The sequence below is a fragment of the Lepeophtheirus salmonis genome, chromosome 1 (genome assembly GCF_016086655.4).
Source record: "Lepeophtheirus salmonis chromosome 1, UVic_Lsal_1.4, whole genome shotgun sequence".
In the NCBI taxonomy this organism is placed as follows: domain Eukaryota; kingdom Metazoa; phylum Arthropoda; class Copepoda; order Siphonostomatoida; family Caligidae; genus Lepeophtheirus; species Lepeophtheirus salmonis.
The window spans coordinates 29,020,289-29,043,813 of record NC_052131.2 but is presented as its reverse complement, the minus strand read 5'-3'; the positions used below and the strand labels follow the sequence as shown (position 1 = coordinate 29,043,813).

Below are 23,525 nucleotides of genomic sequence, written 5' to 3'. Positions count from 1 at the left end.
CCTTTATTTTCTCAATTTTAATCAAATTCGTATTCGATTCTGAAATTGATTTTGTATTATGTTGGTAAAGATGTCTATAACATTTGTATTGTTAGTTTGTTTTTTGTATAAATCGAATGAAAAAAACAATTCTGGTTAAAATTCTTTAAAAACTTTTGAAAGATTTACTCTACTAAATTAAGCATTTTAACTGAAGAAATAATCTCTTAAAAATATTTTAGAATTTTCCCCTAAGTTGATTTGTGATTCTATTTATTTCAAATATAGAAAATTGCAAAACATGTAAAAATACGTCTAATCTTTTTATATGTCAAAAACAAACTAAAATTATCAAATGGCTAATAATGTTAACATACATTGTGGACATCCATAAAAAATTAAGAATAGAATGTGGATTTAATTCAAAATCAGAAAATAAAGGTGACTTTTTGATCAAAGTAGAATAAAATCAAAAAATTTAATTCTCACTTGTATCCAATCCAAACTATTTATAACTCAATCATATGTTATGTAATTGTTTTTTTTGTTTTTTTTTGTTTCTTTCATGTTTGGATCATAAGATATGTACAATGTAGGTACGAGTATGTAAATAGTAGCTTTCTCCTAATTATGATAGTCTTAGCACACAAGAGTTATGTGTTATTCAAACTGATATCGGAGTAGGATTCAGTGTAAATAAAGATGAACTTTAGAATAGTGCTTTCTTTTTGTCAAAATGAATGTATTGGAAATATATTTTATTTTTATATGTACATATATAATATACAAGGAGCGCAAGCTATCCATGCCACCACTATAACGCGCTCTCTTGGCCAAACGCAGGGACTTAGGGCAATTATTTTAGTTAAATAACTTGTTTACACATAGAAAATAGTTGAAAAAAAATAGAATCAATTCACGAATTTGTTGTCCCAAATATTTGGAAAAGACTTGGAATCCACTCCGGCAGCAACAAAACAAAAAAAATTCGAACACAGTGAAACGTTCGTTAGCAAGCATGGGACATAATTTGAGGGGTCTAAAGGTCATGCAGACGAGGTTCCTAGCCAAAGTTATAGTGTTCACAGTGTTTAGTTCCAAAGACCACGTCATGCCTCCTCATGTGTTTTCCCAAGGCTTCAAGTTCAACCCTTGGGCTTACCTGGATCGACATAGTTACAAATTGGGGGCCAAGTGGCAGCAGGAGGCACACAAGGCTCAAAGACAATTTTGACGACTATGGATTTTTGGTCTCCATACTCGACAGATCTGAATGGATATTTTTGTCTGGGGACTGATCGAACGACATACCAACCAAACCACTTGTAACAACAATGACAAATTTATCAGTCAAATAAAAAAAATACTGCATGAATGACTAAAGAACAAAGTGACAGAGTCCTTCTCGCGTTTTCGGCCTCATAGAGAGACCGTAATTGAGGCTGGAGGTACTTTTATTGAATTAAATTAATCAGAATATAATAAGCTTTCAGAATCTGGTTATATTTTTTTCATTTGATAACTGTTCGGAGAGGCAGAGATAGCTTGAGCTCTCTGGATGTGTTGCATCATCATAAAAACAATCTTGAACGAAAATTAAGGAAAATATTTTTTTTTTACTTTTATATATACATGGACATATTTTTGTCAATTGTTGGCTTTGTACTCAGATTTGTGGTATAAATTATGTACCTAAAAACTTTACGCGTTGTATAAAACTTTGATTTCATTTAAAAAACTTACATTGGCCCCGATATGGCATTTCATATAAAAGGCATGTATTTTTTAATTATTTTACTGTAACAAATAATTTTGGCTATTTTAAATACAGTTGAAAGTGCCACAAAGTAATAAGAATAATTTGTGGAAAGAAATTGTCAATAATTTATCAAAGAAAACAAATTTAATCCACATTCAATTTTAAGGAAAATTATTTTAGCTTCTTTTATGTTGACGGGCCACATATGTAAGTATTAGGCTTTATTCTTTGGAATTCAAAAGTGGGAGCGGAAGCCTTAAAAAAAATGAACAAAATTTAGGATAATGATAAAAATGGATAAATAAGAATTTTAAGTACTAATATTTATTGTTTATTAGAAATATCAGCTGTATAAGAATTATTTTTTTAAATCATTTGTGAAAAAAGTGTTATGAGAGCGGGAATTTAGGTTTAAAGTTTCAAAATTAATTCGAACGGATCTCACTCCAACTGATATTTGAAAGATTACTGGAGTTTCTATCAAGTCTGTTTACATAGACGAAAAATAATTCGGAATGTGAAAGGAACTTGGAAAGGAAGTATGGTTCTAGGAAGAAAACTTATTATTAAAGTGAAAATTGTCAAAAATTGCATTACGGGAACTCCAACTATGTCATTTTAAATCATCCCATGGATCTTGGAGTCTCTTATATTGCAATTAATAAAAAATGTGCAACAAACTTAGTTTTAAGTCCTTAGAGAGGCTTATCCTTACATACAGCATGAAAGAAACCCATCTTCAACGATGCATTAGACTTTTAAATTGACTTAAATCTACATCTGCTGGAAGAATTGTAACTTTTTCCTGATGACATTTTTTTTATGAACACTCATTTTATAACCGTTGTAACGAACCCTTTATTAGTTTTAAGGAGATACAAAATGCTAAGAGAATCATTACGACATCAAAAGAATCATCACCACCACAAAAAAAAAAAAATCCTGCATCACCCGTGACTTTGGGCTTTGTAGCATCGAATATTATTTCGGCAGGCTTCATTTAGTTCCCTGGAAGCTAAATATTGAATTATAACTACTAAATTGGAAAAAATTAAGTGTAGGTAATACAGTCTTCCAATAGGATGACGCTCCTGCACACAAGGCGAAAATTACTTCAATAATTTTTACTATAAAAAAAATGTCCACCCTATAGCCAGATGCAATCCCCCTTAACTATTCAGTCTAGCCGTATGTTGAGATGAAGGCATGTAATAAGCGACATAGGAGTTTGTTAGCCATGAAGGCACTTGAAAATAAAGTCTGGTTAGACTGCGTACGTAAGACTTGCATTACTTTCCGTGAGAAGATTACTTTCATAGTCAAAGCTAATGTTTGCAAAATTGAATATATATGTACGAGGCATCCTCTGGAATATTTTTTGGTAATACGAATATGATTAGAATTATGAAGGAATTAGAAAAAAAATGTGGACTTTCTTAATTTCAAATTTCCACGCGGTATGGATTACACTAGCTTTTTTTCCTAGCCTTCAAATATTTTTTTAATAATACATCATAACACAATCCTATAAAAAAATTCATTCAGGCATATACAAACAAAACAAAAGCTTCAAAGTTTGGGCATACAAAAATCGTTCACAAAAATAATCTCAAAGAAAATATGCTCAATAAAACACAATATAATATTTTGTATTATTTACTAATCAATCCTTCATGGGCAATATCCTCTTGTGTTCTCATTGTATATAACACGTATTCAATTTTTCTAAAATAACATTGATCTTCCCATTACTTTTAGCATTATAAATTAAATCATTATCGAGTTCACTTTTGAAGTTATTCTCCATCCATATTTAAATTTTACCAGTTAAAAATTTCTTCTTTCTTCTAAAAATTTGAAAAACAATACCTAAAATCAGCTCAATCTCAAAAATAAAAACATAAATAACGTTGATATGGACAAAACTTTGAGAAAAATAACTGTTTTGTGACTAGAAAAGGAAAAACGGGTAGTACATTATAATTCTTTTTTTATTTATTGTTCTTTTTTTAATAGATCGTTGTGGCTTTAACATTTATCTCTCTCTCTCTGAAAGAAAAATTATAGCTTAACTTCCGTGTATTTAAAAAAAAAGAGTACCAAAATAATATAAATATCTATATTTATAAAGCAAAGTTTAAATATTATTTAATATTGTATTAATATAAGAAAAAGTGTGACCGTGTGCACTGTATATAGTAGTCCGGCATGTTAATCATATTTTTATCTAAGAAATAGCAATAAAGTCGTATTAAGGAAATATTGCCGGCGTGTGAATATAGAAACGAATATGTGTATAGGGTGCACTGTAAATAGTGTTTTGCTATATAAATTATATTAATATTTTTAATACAATAAATAATAAAGTAGTCTTTTCAATTAATTGTTGCAGGTGTGTTCAATGTCAATGTGGTACATATTTTATTTTGTTCAATTTTTCATGAGTAAAATTTAAACACAGGGCCTTGTGGGGACATTTATTTTACAAAATATCTAAAAATAGTGCTCGGTACTACTTTTATTCAATCGTGAGCCCTCAGTTCTAATAATTTCTCCAAAACGAGGCCTATATCCCTTCCAGACCTTGACTACGTAGTCAGACTCAAACTTGGTCCACTTCTTCTTGAGGGAAGCCCTTAGAGACTGGAGACTCCTATGAGGAGTAGTGCACAACCTTTCCCCCAGAAGCACTTAGATAGAGTAGTCCAAGGGGCTTCACATCTGGAGAGGGGTGTGGCCAAATTTTGAGGCCCCAAATGTTTGGAAAGTTGTACCTCAGGAAGGCCTGGGTCTTAGCGGTGCAATGACACGGAGTTCATTATTGAGTGAAGACAAAGTTGTCCCCGAACTTTTATCTGGCTTTCTTATCCAGACGTTTGATGTAAGCATCTGTATTTAGCCGCTCCTTCCTCTCAATAAAAATGGAGGGCAGAGTTTGACTGTGCTGGCCACTGGATTTTTTATTCAGAAGAGATGACTCGTTGAAGCTGAGACATTGTCTGGATGTTCAATTGTGATGTAGTGGCTATTCTGCAACGGTGAAAAATTTTAATCAGAAAAGAGCAAAACTTATTTTAAATTTTTGTTGGCCTCAAGAAATTTTAGAATTTTCTTAGCTCTTTTCAATTGTATCAGCTTGCTCTGTTAAGAGATAATATGTCTGGTTGTTCTCCTCCGGGAATTTACAACAATGTCATTCCAGATTGAAAATAATATAATGTGAACCTTCGACAAGCAACTTTCATATCCAAAACGTGGAGTAACACTGCTGATCAACAAGAGATTCAGACTTACAATTAAATTCAGAGAATCAGATGGGAACTTTATAAAGGTATCCTTTTAACCTTCAGGGAATAGTTTTTGATGCTCTGGAAATTTATGGCCCAAATTCAGACAACATGATATTTATAGTAAAAAACTTATAACAATTTTGGCTCACAGGCCAACAATTATGAGTCGAGATTTTAATATCAAACTGGACAATAAAAAGGAACTCTACAAATCCTAATGGAAGCACGAGTGCCAGCGTAAAAAAAATACTTTTGTTCCATCATTAAATCATATGATCTCTATGACGCAGCTGAAACATTTAAACACATTCTTTTCCTTCTGAAAAATCCTCCAAACCCGCGTCCTCAAGAATTGAACTCTTTCTATTGAGTGGTACTCAAAAGCAATCCGTTAAGTCATGCAAAGTAATCAAATCCAAAATATGTATCTGACCCCAAGGGACTGTACATTTTGATTAATTTGATACATTTCCCAAATCATGGTGATAAAAAAGCTTGGAAACTCAATTAATCGCTATTAGACCTACCCAAAGTAAAGGATGAGATAGTGGTTATAATTGAGACCAAATTATACAATGTCGAAACAGGATGCCAAGTCTTCTATGAAAAACAAAAGATGCTATTATAGGATCAAAGCTATAAAAAGACAAGCTGGAGCCCGAGATTTCGCCAATAGGAATAGGAAAATTGATATCATTGAAAATATAAACTAAAAGGATATTTCAGATCATGAAAAAATATTCCAACTGGATCAAATCATTCCAGATTCTGACCTAGCATTTAGAACCAAAATAAAAATGAACAACATCGAAGACTTTTCTAATTCAAGACTACAATGTGGTATGAAGGAGAAACAAAGAAACAAAAGTAAAGGATTTGTCAATTGTACTAGCTAGTGGAAAAATATCTGAAGACCCTACAGAAATATGTGGCTAAATAAAAACCTTCTTCTCCGACTTGTGTCAATGCTTCGATTGTACAGCACATAAGAAATATTGTAGATGTACCCTTCGATCTGTATACTTTTGCGAAGAACTGAGATGTAGATTCACAATTCCTCTGGATGATAATAATTTCATCGAGAAACATTTCACGAGACAAGAAAGAAATCTTAGCTGCCGTGAGAGAAAATGCTAAATCGAATAAAAATCGTGGACCATCTGGTTTTGGTTTTGAATTTTATAAAAAAATATATATGTACTTTATATTACTCCTATTTTATTATAATTTTACGAAAAGATAATGAGGCTCAGATATGTTCCTTAATATGCCTCTGATGAAAATATCATAGTGATTCCTAAAAAAAAAATTCAAAATTTATTGATATTTGTAACCTCTTACTTTGCAAAACTGTCTTAACAAGATTTTTACATACATTATTTTAAATCGCATAAACAAAGTCCTGGATAAAAACTTTACATAAATTCCAGTATAGTTTCTTAAAACATAAGCTAATTTACTGCATTCCTTTGACTCTACAAACGCATATAGAAAGTGACCAAGAGCTGTCGTTAATGGCTTGTGGATTTCGCAAAGGCCTATCATGCTCTATCACATGAATACGTTATCAAACCCTCTACGGAAAGGATTTTGGAGACTACATCATTCGAAGGATAAGCATTACATTAGCAAGAAATAAAACAGTCATAAGGTATGGAAACAAGTGCTGTTATTTTAAGAATAAAAGGGGTGTCCGCCAAGAGGATCTTCTGTCTGCAACAATTTTCATCCTATTCTTAGACAAAATTATTTGCAATGTGCAATCAGAAGCCGGGATAAAATAATTTCAACTACCTGTCAGAACATCAAAATGTCTTTGCTATGCAGGCGACCTAACTATGGCGTTTCAGGAAGTCCTATCAAAATACTAAAATCAATTGGAACATTTATACCCGTGTTTAAAAGTTTTTTCGATTTTTTTTTATTTTTTCAATGAAGAGAAAACAAAACTTCGATAACCTTATATCTCCTTAATATCAAAAGAGTGGCCACAATTTAGTTTTGGAAAAAACTTTCAATTATTAGGATCATGAGTTGGCCACGATAGCATATTGTTGAATTACAAAGAAATCCTCTCAAGAATATAAATATCTTTAAGCCATTACTCTTACCAAAATTTATGCACATGGGATAGAATAAGCGCATGGAACACGTACATCGTGCCCAAAATCACCCACTTGCTGCGAATATTTCCTTTTTGTCTGAATGTAACTTCTGAGATAAATGAAAATTGAAGATTATTTCCTTAAAATTTAAAAAAATATATATATCAACTAAAAATAAATAATCCAATAAAACATGGTGGCTTAAACGTGATATCATTTGCTAATTTTTGGAAATGCCTCACCTCCTATAGGATTCGGAAATTGTGGGACACACAACACTTTTGGCACGCCTAATTGAGCCCCTTTCTTGTTACGAAAGGATTAAAATACACTAATCGCCCATATTCGGGCTTATACAATGTCTTCGAAAAACATGGTGATTTTCGACTAGACTAAAAGGATTTTGTGATGGGTCTTGGGAAGTTATCAAAAACATGTAGTCTCCTTGGGATGGGAAATCCCTCTGAAAAATTGCATTAGCTCCAATTTTACTACAGATTTTGCATTGGAAGTATCGGCATATATAAAAGAGTCAAACTATCTTGTAAAACAGTTGGCTTCTCCTTCTATAGGTAAGTCTTAGGACATTTTTTAATAGTCTAACGATCAATACTTTCCTTTCAAATCAAGATGAGTACTTTCTCCACATGGTATCTGAGAGGAAGTCTAACACAACCTACACTTACTCATTTTATTGCATATTTAGCCGTTGTAAAATCCCAAAACTCCACAGCATCAAAGCCATTAAAAATATGTATCTAACCGCTCCAGAGAAATGGTTTTAGTACAGGTTACTTTCGGTTACTCTTGAAACGACGAGAAAATATTACAAAGTAGATTATGTTTTCTGCGGTTTAACAAGAGAAATAACAAACCAAATCTTGTGAGAATGCAGCAGATTGACGGAAATCACCAGTGGCGCACAAATCCTCATTGTAGAGGGTTTTGGCCTCACACTTTCGAAAAAGGGTCTATTAACAACAACAAACGACTGAAAAATCGACGCAATAATTAAAAAGGAACAATATATAATATATAAATTGTATTGTATTTCTATATAATTCTGATATTTTCCCAGTACTATTCTTATTTTTATTGTTGAAGATTACCCTGTCCTTAGCAGTGAACCATTTTATACCTCCAAAGTTTTATAATAGGCAGCTGATTTTAACAAAGTTAGAGCTCAAATTCAGTGTTAATTTCGTATGGTTTTGTCAAATTTTGTATTATTACATTTCGGTTAGTCTTCGTCAAGATAAGAAATGATTTGTTATAATCAGACAAAACATTTAAAAAAAAAAAATACGTCCAATGTTTGTCCTGTAATTATCATGCAAAAAAAACATTTTGGGACCGATACATTCCTACTACTAACTAACTTTAGGCACATTTGTATCTTATATCGACGTGTCTAAGAAAACGAGTTATTTATTTTTCTCGCATTTTTTCTTCAGTATTTTCAAATGATCCATGATAAAAATATATTATAAAAATATAATAGTCATTAGAGTGTATGTCAAGTAATGCTCTATAAGGGTGTAAATAGAGGAAAAATAACCCGAAGGGGAGAGAAAAATCTTTTCAGTTGTAGACTCACATCAATAGTCATATAATATTTATGCTCTAGGATATAGCGTTATTTACAATATAGTCATATATATGTACAGATGTATAATATGATATGGTATTTGATTTACACCAAAATATTAATCTAATGATAGATTGAATACAGAGTTCAAGGTAATTGGGAATAGAAAATCTGGTAGCCTTTACAATATGATGTTTAAATATGAATATATGCTTCCATAATAGATATAAATGTAATTTACGCCACCAAATGTACTCAATCAATTTCAGTAAAAATAATATTGGACGACTAGATTATAAGTTCTTAACTTTGTTAACGGCGTATTTCTAATTTCTATGAATCAATTTATATTAAAATCGTGTTTGTTTAGAGAAAAATTAGATTTGTTAAAGCGTAGCACCAAATTCCAATGCTAGAAAAGGATAAAGAAAAAACAGTTATTTCCACTTCCTGTGGACTTTTCCAGTATGTTGGAATGCCTTTGATTTGAAAAACACCAAAAGAACCTTTCAAAAAATGATTGATAGGTTTTTTGGAAATATTGAAGGGTGTTTCGCATATTTTAATTACATATGCGCAAAAAGAAGATGACTATCATCTTCTAATTACGAGGGTTCTTAATGAAAATGGCTTAAGTTACAATCGAAATAAAAGCCAATTTTGTACCCAAAAGGTCATTTTTTTGGGATTTACTATTTTTAAGAGGGGAATAAGTCCTATTTACAAGAAAATATCGATTTTTAAATATTTAATATTCCCAAAACTGTCAAACAGGTTAATTGGAATTTAATTGGAATCTACGAACTATTACCGTCGGTTCATTCTATATTTAGGAGAACTTTTTACTCTCTTCTATGATATTATAAAAAATAAAAGAACGATCTGAACATCTGAATTACATCGAGCCTTTAAGAAATTTAAAAAGGGTCTGTATATAGATACGATCCAAGCAAATTTTATTCCTGGGAAGGAGATACGACTATGTGAAGATGCATCAGATAAAGGGGTCGGATTGAACAGGGGAAAAGATGTGTGTCTTCTCTATTAAGTTTCTTTAGTAGAACTTTAACTGAACTTAGAACTAGAACTTTTAACTTTAACTTAACAACGTTATTCCCCATTTGATAGAGAATTTCTTTCGGTGAAGGAAATTTCTAGGCATTTCAGTCACATTGTCGAAGCCAAGAAATAATTTGTCTTACTGATAATAAACCTTTGGTTTCTCCTCAATTTGCAAAAACTCAAAGGGGCCCAACAAATATTTTCCCCATTCTTCTTAAATTAGGGAAAGAGAAATGATCTATGAAACTTATCCTTTGGCTGAACTAATTAGTATTGACAGAGAAAAGATTTGGTGGGATATCAGAGCTTCAACTGGAGTACCTGTTGTTCCTAAGTCACTTGTATCTGAGTTCTTCCGAAGTTTCCTTGATGAATCTCATAGAGGAGTAAAAAGTAGGTTCAGACAACTTCATAGTCAATTTTATTGGATTAATATGTCTTCTGACATTAAAACTGTTGTTGGGACCTGTGATGTTTACAACAGGTCAAAAAATACTCGCGAAATTAAGCTTCCTTTTGATAAAATTAGATCTCCTGATAAAAAGTTATATCATATCAATATCGACTTAGTTGGGTCATTCCCTAAAACGAATGAGAAATTGATGGCTCTTACAATTATAGATAGAACGACCAATTGGTTGGAAGTTTACCCTTTGGTAAAGGCAAATACTGAAGGAATCATCCATCATTTAAAAAAAAATTAGTTTTCTAGGTACGGTTATCCTACATATATAACAACCGATGAAGGCAGACAATTCTGTTCTTTCATTTAGGAGAAGTTTATTAAAAATTAGGTGAAAAAGATTCATACTCATCCTCAGAACAATGGGCTTATTGAAAGTGAGCATAGAACTCCTAAATGGGTTGAAACTTTACCACAAATATTGTTGGATTTAAGGACGACTGTAAAAGCGGGTTAATCTTTTTCTCCTGCTAAATGAGTGTTAGGAGAATCCATTTGATCTTCTGTTATGTATTTAATATGTCCTTTCTGGTTTTTATCTTCCTGTATAATCGTTTATGTATTTAAGTACTGAGTTTTGTGTATTATAAATAGTGTCGTCTTATGTAAATATATTTAGAGTATAGTTAGAATACACATGAGCGTATAAACAGTGTGTAGTTTCATTCCTCCACGTCCTTCTTCCTCTCATCTCTCCCGGTCATCCTGGATCTCTCCACCTTATAAAGAAGTTTGACTCTCTCGTTCGTCAAGACGCAACATTGGCGACGAGGATGGGATCAGGATCACGTGACCTCCCTGCTGTGGGATCGTCGGCGAAGCTAGCCCTGTTGGAGTTGGGTAGCCCTTTTTCGTCGATGGGGAGAACGCTCGTTCGTTTGCGGAAGGCGGAGCAATATGGACTGTGCCTATGTTTGGGCCTCGTGGAGGAAGGAAGAGAACCTTGGTCACTTTCAAGAAGTGAAGTGTGTGTCCGGGTGAGGGACCACATAATTAAAAATGGATTTGTTCCTACGCACTTTTGGTTCTCTACTGTTCCTACTCTCCCGTTCACATCATTGGTTGATGGATGTGGAACGGTCTCTCTTGTGGATCATCCAGAGTTGGATGAGGGTACATCGAGCAAGATGTCTCCCAGGGACGAGCAGGGTGCTCGGGTCCTTAAAACCTCGACAAGGGTGAGTGTTGTTTTTCCCAGGGACGAGCAGGGTGCTCGGGTCCTTAAAACTTCAACAAGGGTGAATGTTATTTCTCCCAGGGACGAGCAAGGTGCTCGGGTCCTTGAAACCTTTATGAGGAGTATTGTTCTCCTTTCTCCGGTGCGCGTGCTGAGAGCACGGCACGTCTATGGAGATAAACTTTTAAAATACAAGGACGAATGCTTTGTCCTCCCCTGGACATGGATGGAGCGGATCTATAGGCTGCTGTTCATGGAGAGGAACCTGTTTAAGCACCGCCATGGATTTGGTGCTTGGGGGGTGATGTTATGTATTTAATATGTCCTTTCTGGTTTTTATCTTCCTGTATAATCGTTTATGTATTTAAGTACTGAGTTTTGTGTATTATAAATAGTGTCGTCTTATGTAAATATATTTAGAGTATAATTAGAACACACATGATCTAGTGTAGTATCATTCCTCCACGTCCTTCTTCCTCTCATCTCTCCCGGTCATCCTGGATCTCTCCTATTATAAATAAGCTTGCGTCTCTCCCTCGTCAAGACGCAACATCTTCCGAGGTTATTTTTCCTTTTTAAAGAAGGGCGAATTACAAAACTAATACCAAACACAATCAAAAGAAAAAACCAACGTCATCGGATAATAATACTACTATATTGTTTAACACAATATAAGTTAATCTCTAAATTTCTCGGATTAAACCTTTTCTTAAACCATATTATAGTGGCCCACATAAGGTTGACCGAAAAATGAGGAAAGTTTTCGACTGACTATAGCTGGCAGAAAGAGGTTTGTTTTTATTTATAATTTAAAACCCAAATAAATTGAGGTGGGGGAAGTATGTAGTGCATGAGTTCTTTTATTAATAAACTTGATTCCGATTATTTATTTGTGTTATGTTATGTACGTTTTTAATATTTGTTTTTCTTTTATTAAAATGACCAATAATAAATAGATATTAAAAAGAGCAACTCCTAGTAATTATTATGATTCTCAAATATGTATAAATCAGAGGTGTCAGTGGACTTAGGTCAATAAACTACATGCATCACTCCCCAAAATGTTGATGTCTCATCCAATCATGTTCTATAAATATTCCCAAATCGGATACCAGGGCTGATACATTAAACAAATTTTGTTCAATGACTTTGTCATTTATACATATCCACGATCTTAAAGGCATAAATATAAGTATTGGGTTTCAGTCTGGAAATCCTAACCCAGTCTGAGACTCCTATATTTTTTGTTGGACCGACTTAGTTCGGTTATTGGAACATTTATACGCGTGTTTAAAAGTTTTTTCGACAAATTTTTTATTTTTTCAATGAAGAGAAAACAAAACTTCGATAACCTTATAGCTCCTTAATATCAAAAGAGTGGCCACAATTTAGTTTTGGTACTCTTGTTATCATTTAAAAAAAAAAAAAAAAAAAAAAGGAACGACTTGGGTTTTTCTCCCAGAATCATATTTAATCGAGTCTTCTAGGGGCATGGATGTCTCTAAGCTTTTGGACTGCCCTCTTCAGAGGAATAGACGCACACCGGCACCATAAAGTGACTTGATGTTTTGCAGTGTATTATTGAAATTACAGATTATTTAGAAGAAGAATGACTTTGTTTTGGTGTCACGACATTATTGTTCTCAATGTACTTTATAGTGCTTTTTGGGTGTCTCTTCTTGGAATAGAATTAGACGGAAATGCTATGTTAAAGAATGTAGACAGGGGTATGAAAGTTGTGACATCGTTATAAACTTACTTTATACATTACAAGATTCCTAAGATTTGGAGTCACCCTAAACATTAAAGTTGGAATGTTTAATAATGAACATTCTTCCAGACTCTTCCAGAACCCAAAACTGAGGGGGTACTTCTTTATGTTTGTTTTTTTGGCAAAATATGAGTACTACCCTCTACGACCAAATTTATAGGTAAAATACTCTCACAATTCCATGTCTCAAGCATCTTAGTGCCCTTTCAAATATAGTATCTGTGGAGGCAGGCTTGCGAGTTTCAACCTTGCAATATTTAAGTACCAGAATAAAGGACCTGAACAGATGAGAACAAAATCTTATTCTCATAGTTGATGATGTCTACACTGCTCAAAATGTGGAATTTATTAGAGGCAAGTTTCTAAGAACTGAGAACAATCAAACCACTAAAACTGTCCTCACGTTTATCATAAAATCTGCTGGGAGAAAATACATGGATCTCATATCCCCGTGGCAAATTTGAATGCCAAATACATACTTAGTCAATATATAGTCATCATGGTAGCACTATACCAAATTGAATTTATTGTTGTAGCCTTAGATAACCAATCAAAAACATCAATAACTGTTTTCAGAGGCAAGAATACTTCAATATCCCCCTGAACTCGCTGGGTCCCAAAACGTTTTTACGTTCAAAATTTTCCCACGTCCAAGAGATCTATCACAATTTTACTTTTATTTACATTGTCAGGTAAAATAATTTTGGAAAATTGGATTTTTAAACAATTCATTGCAAGCAATTTTATCATTAAGGATTTAATAAGGATCCAATTTCATTGCAAGAAATTTGATAGTCGTGTGCATTTTCATTGAAATTTATACTGTATTCAGACAATCAAACTCATTTATGACCAAAAAGTGGGTTATGACCCACCGCCACTGCTTCCCTGAGCATCAAAGACCCTTTAAAATAAAATTTCTTACAATAAACTTTAAAAAAATTAAATATATATACTAATAATATCCTGTCTCTGTTACATTAATCACAACTGCCAAGAAGTTGTGGGTCAATCCTTGTAATTGGTACTATGACACATTGGTACACTATCCTACCTCAGCCTCCTTTAACCACCGTGAGGAGAGTTGCATCATTCGGTTCACTTACTCTTTTTACTTGTTATTAGCTCCTTTTTGTTGTTCTTGGCGATCCTCTGCAGATTGCCAATGTATATTTGTCAAATCATCGACATTTTCACCAATGGCAACGATACATGGTGCTGAAGAGTGGCATTTATAGTCGCACATGAAACGCTTTTGTTGTCCAGTTACAAGCTGCTGAGAGAATACTCACTTATTGTCAATATCTAATATTCTCTCTATGCCCTCCACTTCGGGCCTTTGCTTGTCTTCATTTCCACATATCTCCAACAGATGTTCTTCTGTGATTATATTGCACTCCTTTAAGAAATGCAATCTCTCTCATCCGACCTGTATTGGATGGCCATACATTGCTTCGGATGGAGTTCGCCCAATACCGTAGTGAAAGCGGTGATTCTTTGCATATTGCACAAACCAAAATCCGTCAGCCCACTTATTTGTCATATCGTAACGCTGCCACATCATAACAATGTCCTGAATGTCTCGATTGGCGCTCTCAATGGATCCCTGAGATTGTGAGTGACATCTGACATCATTTTTTTTCATTCTTGAGGAGAAAACATATCAAAACTCATTATCATTAATCATATATAATAAGTAACCTGTAACTACGAACTAAGTATTGATTATTTTCATAAGTTTTAGAAACGTGTAAAGTTGCTTCGTGATGAAGTTTAAGATAAAGTATTTACTAGAGATTTGGTTTTGTACGTACAATAATTCATTATGTTTCTTGTGTTGTGTTGGTTGGTCCTTTAGATGGTTATTTTTTGGGTTGTCCTTATCTCATTAATTTAAAAAATGTTACCAAAGCCGACAATAAAACTATTACAAGTGTTGCCATAAAAAGTATCAGCAACATTCTTGGCTCAGATTTGAGAGGCGAAAGACTGAAGGTTTTCATTACCGACGGAGTTTCATATTGTATTAAAGCAGTCAAAAACCTTAAAAAACATTTTCGAATGATGTTGCATGTCACTTGTCTAGCTCATGGTCTGAAACGAATAGCAACGCTCTGTCCTGAAAATCCTACAAAACTTTATATTGTTATATGTAAATACATATATATACTGTATAAATAAATAAATTAAAACTCGGAAATCTTTTTTTTTTCATTCTACGAAACAACAAGAGTGTAACCAAAGGTTTAAAAAAGAAAAGTAGAGTGCATGTTTATCAAATTAAATCAAAATTGTTAAATCATATCCGTCATCAATCCGCAGCAAAGGAATTATATTACATTATAAATATATTTTGGGCTAGAATATTGGGGCCACGGGGTCTCGGGCTCGTGTCTTGACCAAATCCACCTCTAGTGAAGTCTTGCATTTCCATAGCATCCTTTTTTTTGCTATATTTACTTCCCCAAACTTGGACTCTACCGTAGGCTCTCATAAGAGTAAGAGAAGTATATTATTGTTCATTTGGATTTGTATAACCAAATAAGCTAGTTAATAATCTAATTGGAAATCCATCTTTTAATCATGAAATATAGCACTTTGAGGACGTATTAAGGCGTTTGAGCAAAGAAAACACGCAATTTGAAGCTTATTTCAAGAAATAAGAGTCAAAAAGGGCTTACAATTACCATATTTTAAAAAAATCAAAATTTCATGTAGTTAATTGCAAATTCATAATTTTAAATGATTATTTTTAAAAGGATTGTAGAGTTTACTTTAAAAAAAATTGATAAATTTGATTTTTTTTGGTCCAATAGTCTATGTAATGCTAATGAAAGAGACTTTAGAAAAGTACAAGCCGCTATAAATAAATCTATTTTGATATTTCATGACCTTCACAGATACCCGTATTTATGAAGAGTAAATTCACAAATCCGCTTTTTAGGACCTATAAAAATTATACCTCCACTTGTTAATTTACAATTACTTTTAAAAAATATATTTAAAAAAATATTTCATATATTAAGAAATTAAGGGATTTTTGAATTTTTTTCCAAAAATTTTAATTAAATAATAATTATTTTTATTTATAAATGAATATAGTAACTAGTATGCTCACAAGTATTTTTTTTCTTGTAACAATTTTCAAGTGATTGATCCATATTTGGAAGACTTTTTGAGATGTTTACACAATTAACACTTTGGAAGAGGATGGAAGTAAATGGAATGTTTCATTATTTGGTGGAGATTGTGAGTTTGTCTCTTATAAAGTATTCCGTCTAGAATGAAGTACTCCTAGGCTCTTCACGACATTCTACAAAAAAAAATATCAAGCTGTTATTCTTTTATTATTAAAGAGAAAATATCTAACGGAGAATAACAATAAAAATTTAATATTTGAAATTTTTTTCAAAAATATGTAAACTTTTTTTTTAAATTACATTTTTTAGCCAAAATAAAAAAGTCCTTCATTTAGGAGGGCTACAGCCCCTTTTGCCCTCTTCCTACGGACGCTTTTAATTATCCGTATCAATAATTATGGATAGGTATCGGTGGAATCGGCAGTACGGAGCCGATTCCGATAAGCAATTCTGATACTTCGAAAAAAAGGCAGTTTCTTGCAGATTCCAATGCATAAGTACACTTCTATATAAAATTTACTAGTTTACCCAACCAAATGGCCGATATCAATAATACTGATATCATATGAAAACGCTCTATATATTGGCTGTTAAATATTCTTTGGCCACTTTGATTGTGCTACAAATAACCATGCGCAAACACTAATAATAATTATTATTAAAGAGCCCCCATTTATTCTTATTCTAATCACCTTTCAATTTTCCTTTCCGTTTTTCACTTTTGTTCTAGATATTTAATAGTTTGTTTAAAATTATGGACATGGATGATCAAAATGTAAGATCGGAGTTCTTGCATCAATAATCAAAAATTTTACTCAATTTTTTTTATTATAATTGCAGCAGGAATCACATCTTTTATGATAGATACTTATCCACCTCGTGATTTGAGGAAGAAATAATGCCTCCCAAAGACTTGCTGCTGTTCAAGAACTGATTCCTTTACTTTTTACGGGTCACACACATGTAATTAATGACATTATAAGTCCTAAGAATCACAACAGTAATAAACAATATCCTTTGAATAACTAACTGAAAATGTGAGCTTCAGAGGTTGCGTCATACGGAGTATGGTTTGTGTTTTCTTTCTTTCTTTCCATCTCTCTCAGGGCAGCTCACAGCTAATCTAATAAAACTTCATGACAGCTAAGCTGCTCTACTCTCAAACATTCTTCAAATTGTGAAGGTTACCAAGTTAATTTTCGGTTTATTTTTTTAAAATACCGGCGGGACATAGAATATTCATGACTGAGTTACACTGATGATTTATTAGGGAATTATCTTCTATTTTATTAAAGCAAAGTTTATTTGTTTATCGACGGTAAAAAAATTTGGACAATGCCTGGCACTACTGTTCGTATATCTATAAATGTCACCGACAAGGGTAAAAAAGATAACAAAATTGGGGCCCCAAGAGAAATTATTATCTTATATAAAAAATTTTACACTTCTTTTTGGCCCTGTTCAAAGCAACAGCTTCATTGATATTCATTCATATTCTGAATATACCTATAGGATGAGATAAGGACTTGAAAATCGAGGCTCGACTTGATCACACAATCAAAGGCTATATAAATTTAAAAGCATCCATTCTTAAAAATTATTTTTAAATGTGGACAGTATTGAACTCGATGAAAATATTGAAAGACTCCAATTGGTCTCGATGAAAATATTGAAGGACTCTAATTGGACTCGATGAAAATATTGAAGGACTCCAATTGCAATCAATGAATATATTGAAGGACTTGGACTTGTAAGCAAAGACTTGAGACTGAACTTGTCCTTGTTTCTCCCGTTATAATATATATCTATATGATCATCATTCATAATTAAGGAGTCATTATTTAGCCGGAGATATTTTAATTTATTATAAATTATAAAAAGTATGGTGTACCATACAAAATATTTGCAGGGTCATTTATTTTCATATTTTTAGACCTTTTCAATGGCATGTTCCCATGAAACAGGCACATAAATTTCACCGTGGAATAAGCGTATTTAATTATTATATGAAGAATATATTTACTGATTAGATACATATATACAATATATACAGATATAAAAAATACTGTATAATTACAATTTTATAAATTTATGTTCCGTACATAAATCGGTTTTTAACTAATCACTAATTGCATATATTATGTATGTATTTATTTGACATAAAGTACTTACTCTTTTCAATTTACCTTCAATTAAGTATCAAGACGTATAAACATCTATGCAAATTATTGATTAGCATTTCAACACACTTAGTATTTTTTTTTAACTTCAAGAACACATTCTATTATTATTATTTTTTTCTAAAGCTAAATTTATTTACGTAAAATACACATTATAAATTAAAACAATACTTAAATGATCCAACAATACTTTAACCAATAAAAATGTTTATAGGGTCACTATTTAAAAAACTATAACGAAATAAAAAAAAGTTAAATACACAAATTTCATTATTGCACTTCTTTATATTTATTTAACCCAAATCTCAATCTCATCAAAACTGTCCATAATTGATATTGATCTATAGACCTGCTTCTCCATCGCTTGAGGTATTTCTTTTTTATTAGTCCTTGCAAAGTACATGACTGGATCCATTTTTGTTATGAAGGCTTCTTTTTTTGAACTTTTCTAGGTCACTTGACGCCGTTGACACTAGCCAATCACCCTTCGTGAGTCTACAGTTCCATTTCTTCTTTACTATCTCCTCCACTCTGTAAATTAATGGCCACACGGAATAGGAAGAAAAGGTATTCTGAATTTTCAATAGGCAAGGCATAGAGAAGTGCAGTATTTATTACGCATTGCTGATTTATTAGTTTAGAGTGAGGATGTAGCCATTCGATATCGGAACCACTTTTTTCAAAATATATAAAAGGGTTCCGTAATACTATTTTCGAATCCTCGTTAGTGACTAAGATCCCAAGTGTAATTGATGCACCACTGTCCAACATTGCCATTTTCATTGCGTGCCTTATTGTTTTTGAGGTAATTGTCCCCGGTAAAGAAAAAGAATGAAGTCGGTGTGTAGACGAATACTTTGCTATCCTTCCATTTGTTCCGTCTCACCTTGAAATCAAGAATAAAATTCTGGATGGGACGACCGCCACACCACAAACCATTGTGGTCGATCCCGTCTCAACAAAAAATTTACCCCGCGACTTGAGGCGGGAATTAAAATTCTCGTTACTGCCCATCTACTATATGAAAGAAACTAGGGTGTGTTTCTACAAGTCCGACAAAAGATTCCAGAGATATCCTAAGCCCCTGGCGACTTCTAGGAGTTCTCCGTGAACCATAAACCATTTGCAATAGACTCCCAATTTCAACTGACTTCTGACACAACTTTCTACCTTTTGGAGCTATATTAAATTAAGAGTCTTCTGCGCTACAGACCCTACTTCTTTACTGGGCTAACCAACCTATATTGTGATATACTGGCCCTCTTTCCCTTTCAGATCAGGTCACTTCTCTCTTTCTCTATAAAAGCGCAACTTTTTGGGTCATAGGGAGTGTATGAGGTCACTTTGGAAAATATTATCACATTCGAGGCAGCAAGGATTGTAAGGCTTTACTGCTGACTGTCGGAGACCTAATTGAACATTCTCGTCTTCATGTTTTGGAGGAGTTCGATTCCTATCAGGAGGTTCCTGAGGAAGATGAACACTATGAAGTCGAGGAAAGTGGTATGTTGGTGTTTTCCTTCGAAGTTGTCCTTTGTACGTTCAAAAAGAAGTGTGGGAAGCTCACCACTAGCTAAAAAGACAATACCTTCTTTCAGGTGCACGAATCTTTCGGTTCTATTGGAACAAACAACGTGCTATCTCCTTCTAGGAGGAGGTACCTTGTTTTATAAGTCAAGAAATTTTCTTGGATGAAAATAAACTTGGTCTGGGTTTGACATCTCTTTTTCAGATGGGAGGTTCGAGCAAGGAGAAGAAAGTCTCCAGAAGATATAAAATTACGTAGGCATAACTTTTGCTCAAATTATTCGCTAATTTGCGTGTACCATCTTTGCAGAATACAATTGTATACCTACGTAGATGAAATCAGGATACCTGAAGACATCGTTTCAGCATCGCTATTGTAGGGTGAGTAGTTTCAATATCATTTATATTATTAAGACCACAATTCCTTTTTATCAATTTAGATAAGTGAAGTTTAACCTTAATGTTTCTTTGAAGTGATCCACTTGCTCCCAATGTATGCCAATATATCTTCTGGATCTTCGTTTTCAGTACCAAGTTTTCCGATGGAACTTGATACGTGGAGTACACAAAGATCCTCTTACAGGCTACATATAAATAATTTTTCCAAGGAAAATTGACCATAAATTGGCTCTTATACCAAGATCTTGCGATGCATGATGTGACCGTATTATGTTTTAATATAAATTCAAGTTACTAAAAGATACAGTAAATAGTCATAAATGAGATATCCAAGTAACTAAAAACTAAAGGAACACATCCTTAATAGCAAACCACTTAAGAAATAAATTAAAATTCCCAAATTCCTAATATATTAGTATTTTTTAATCCAAACGCGGACATCTACGATACATCGTAGTTTAGGATCGGTATCTTCAGTTTAAATGCAGTATACCTTGATGCAGCAGATATCATAATTGCTCTAAAGTGAGTGGTGTCAATTGGTTCCTCTTCTATATTCCGTGGCCAATATAGGCTTTGACATTTAAAATACAAGCACTAATAGCTTTTTCTTCTGTACTATAAAACGTTATAGATGTCATACCAAATAATATGTATGCCTTTACAAATTATCTTCTTCGAATGTTTGGCCTTCTCTATGATAATAGATTTAATGTTACAGTCAATTAGCAACCTTGGGATTCGTATTTTACAATGAGTTGAGCTTTTCTTCTATATTTGCATAATTATTGCCCTCAGATCGCAACCTCTCTCTGGTACTTCTTCTGCGAGCAGCAACTCTCCCTCTCTTCTGTTTTAACAGAGATATGGAGAGTACCTCCATCTCGCTCCAAGGATTGCGACGCTCCCAGCCTTCCAGAACGGAACTCTTCTGTACAGGTAGTCCTTATCTTTTTCATTTTATCTAAAGTCTCTAGAGATTCTAAAAGAGAAACGATTAACTTTTAAAAAGACTTCATCTTACCTTTTGGATTGCTCAAAAAGGCCAATAGAGGAGCATTGTCTGAGAAATGTTGTGAAAATTATTGTTCTATTGTTATTAATATCCCACCCTTAACCAATTTTTTTAAGAATTATATTTTATTTTTCTTTCCATTTAGGTTAATAAATGAGCGTTCTAAAAATTATAATTTTATTAAACATAAATATAAAATAATTTTTTTATTTAATTATATTAAATTAAGTTAATTATACAAAGGAATTGGATTTTTTTAGAAAAAATAAAAATTTAGCAATTAGAAATTATAATATCTTCCTTGCACTAATGTTATTTTAAATATTGAAGGTTTTCCTTAGTTTCTTAGAAAATATGCATACTTAAAAAATGCATGACGCCACATTTTAAATTCTAAATTTAAATCTCTTTACTTAATTAAACATAATATACATAATTGAAAAGAACATACTTTAAGCTCTCAAAAAATGTAAGTTGTTTTTTTTTAAATGAAAGAAATCGGTAGTATTACACATATGTAACAATTGTAAAAATGATATTGAATAAAAGGATCATTATTCATTAATTAACGCAATAAAATAAACCTTAAAAAGCAAGAATAAAATGAAATTAATAACAATTTATATGAAATATGCATAGAAAAAAAATCAAATTAAAGTTGCTATTGAAGATTTAAATAAGGATAAAAGTTACATATATGAATTTGTGATACAATTAGTTGCAGTAGTTCATTTTCTCCCCAAACCCCACTAAAAACCATATAATAGGCAAATGATGGGAACAAGGGTATAAATTATGTAATACGATAAGCGTATCAATCCTGCCTCCTTCTCGCACTCTCCAAAAATCCCATCCCTAATTATATCTATATAACACAGTAGCATGAAGTTCGAATTTCTTTTATGTCTAAGTAACTTTAAGTTATAGTACTTTTAAGTAATAAAACCGGGAATACATATACATGAAAGATAAATTTTACTTAAATTTCGACAACTGGATCATGATTAAGATTGTAGTCCACGGCCTTTTTAATGAGTAAATAGGATAATGAAGAGGGGTAGGTAACCTCTGTGAAATAACTTTTTCTACCCGAAAGGTGACTTAATTAGCAATACGATGCAATCCAAATCCTATTGCTTTATATTTTGATCATTAAATAACATAATTAATAAAAAAATTTAATCTACAAAAGAACAATTATTAGCTTACATATAATGAGAAGATTCTTACAATTAATAAATTTACCCGTCCATCCCTTGTGTGTGGTGCTGGCGCAGCACTTATTGTACCTGGGCAATTTAACTTTACTTCATACATAATTTTTATTTTATTTATTCCATTTTCATATTGTTACATTGTTGATACAAAAATATACAGTGTATGGCGTTGTCAACTGTGGATGTTTCTACTTCTTTTCTAATAATCAGTGTTCAGAATTTTGATTGGTTAAATGATAATTAGCTCCTCTTAAGCTGTGAATAATTATCAACAATTATTGATTAATCACTCCAGGGCTGGGAAGAATTGGATTACTACCAAATGATTTAGGGCCTTTTTTTGTTTCTATTTGCATGAAAAGTTGCGTAATGAGGTTTATTTTGATGAGGTTTAATGATAAAAATCAAGCCAACTAGGGTTTTTTTCGAATTTGAAAATCGAGTAGATAATTATTCGAGTGGACAAAACGTTAAAGTTGTCTCATCACGGTTGTTGAAATGTAGTTAGTAAACAAAATGAACAAATATCCAAAAAAATATTAAGCAAACTTCCTCCACTAGCTTTAAAAAACATAACAAAAAAAAAAAATGTTTACACCTAGGAGCAACTGTTTTGATTCTAATACAATTTGTAAGTTAAGCATCATTTACTTCCCAGAATGATGATGTAACATGAAAGGGCTGATATTTGATTTGTAATAAACACAAAACTGGATATAAAACCTGCAATTATCTCAGCGAATCTAATAAGTTTTAATCATATCTTACATAGGGAACTCATCAATGAGAATAAAACTTCTACAAATAATAAAAATATATATACAAGCATCTGCCAAAAAATTATAAATAATGA

General features: G+C 32.5%; 1 protein-coding gene across 1 annotated transcript in view; it reads left to right on the top strand.

Moving 5' to 3' along the window:
- Window positions 1-23,525, top strand: part of LOC121117966 (XK-related protein 6) — a 492,224-nt gene that overhangs the window by 259,467 nt on the left and 209,232 nt on the right. The window lies entirely within an intron of this gene.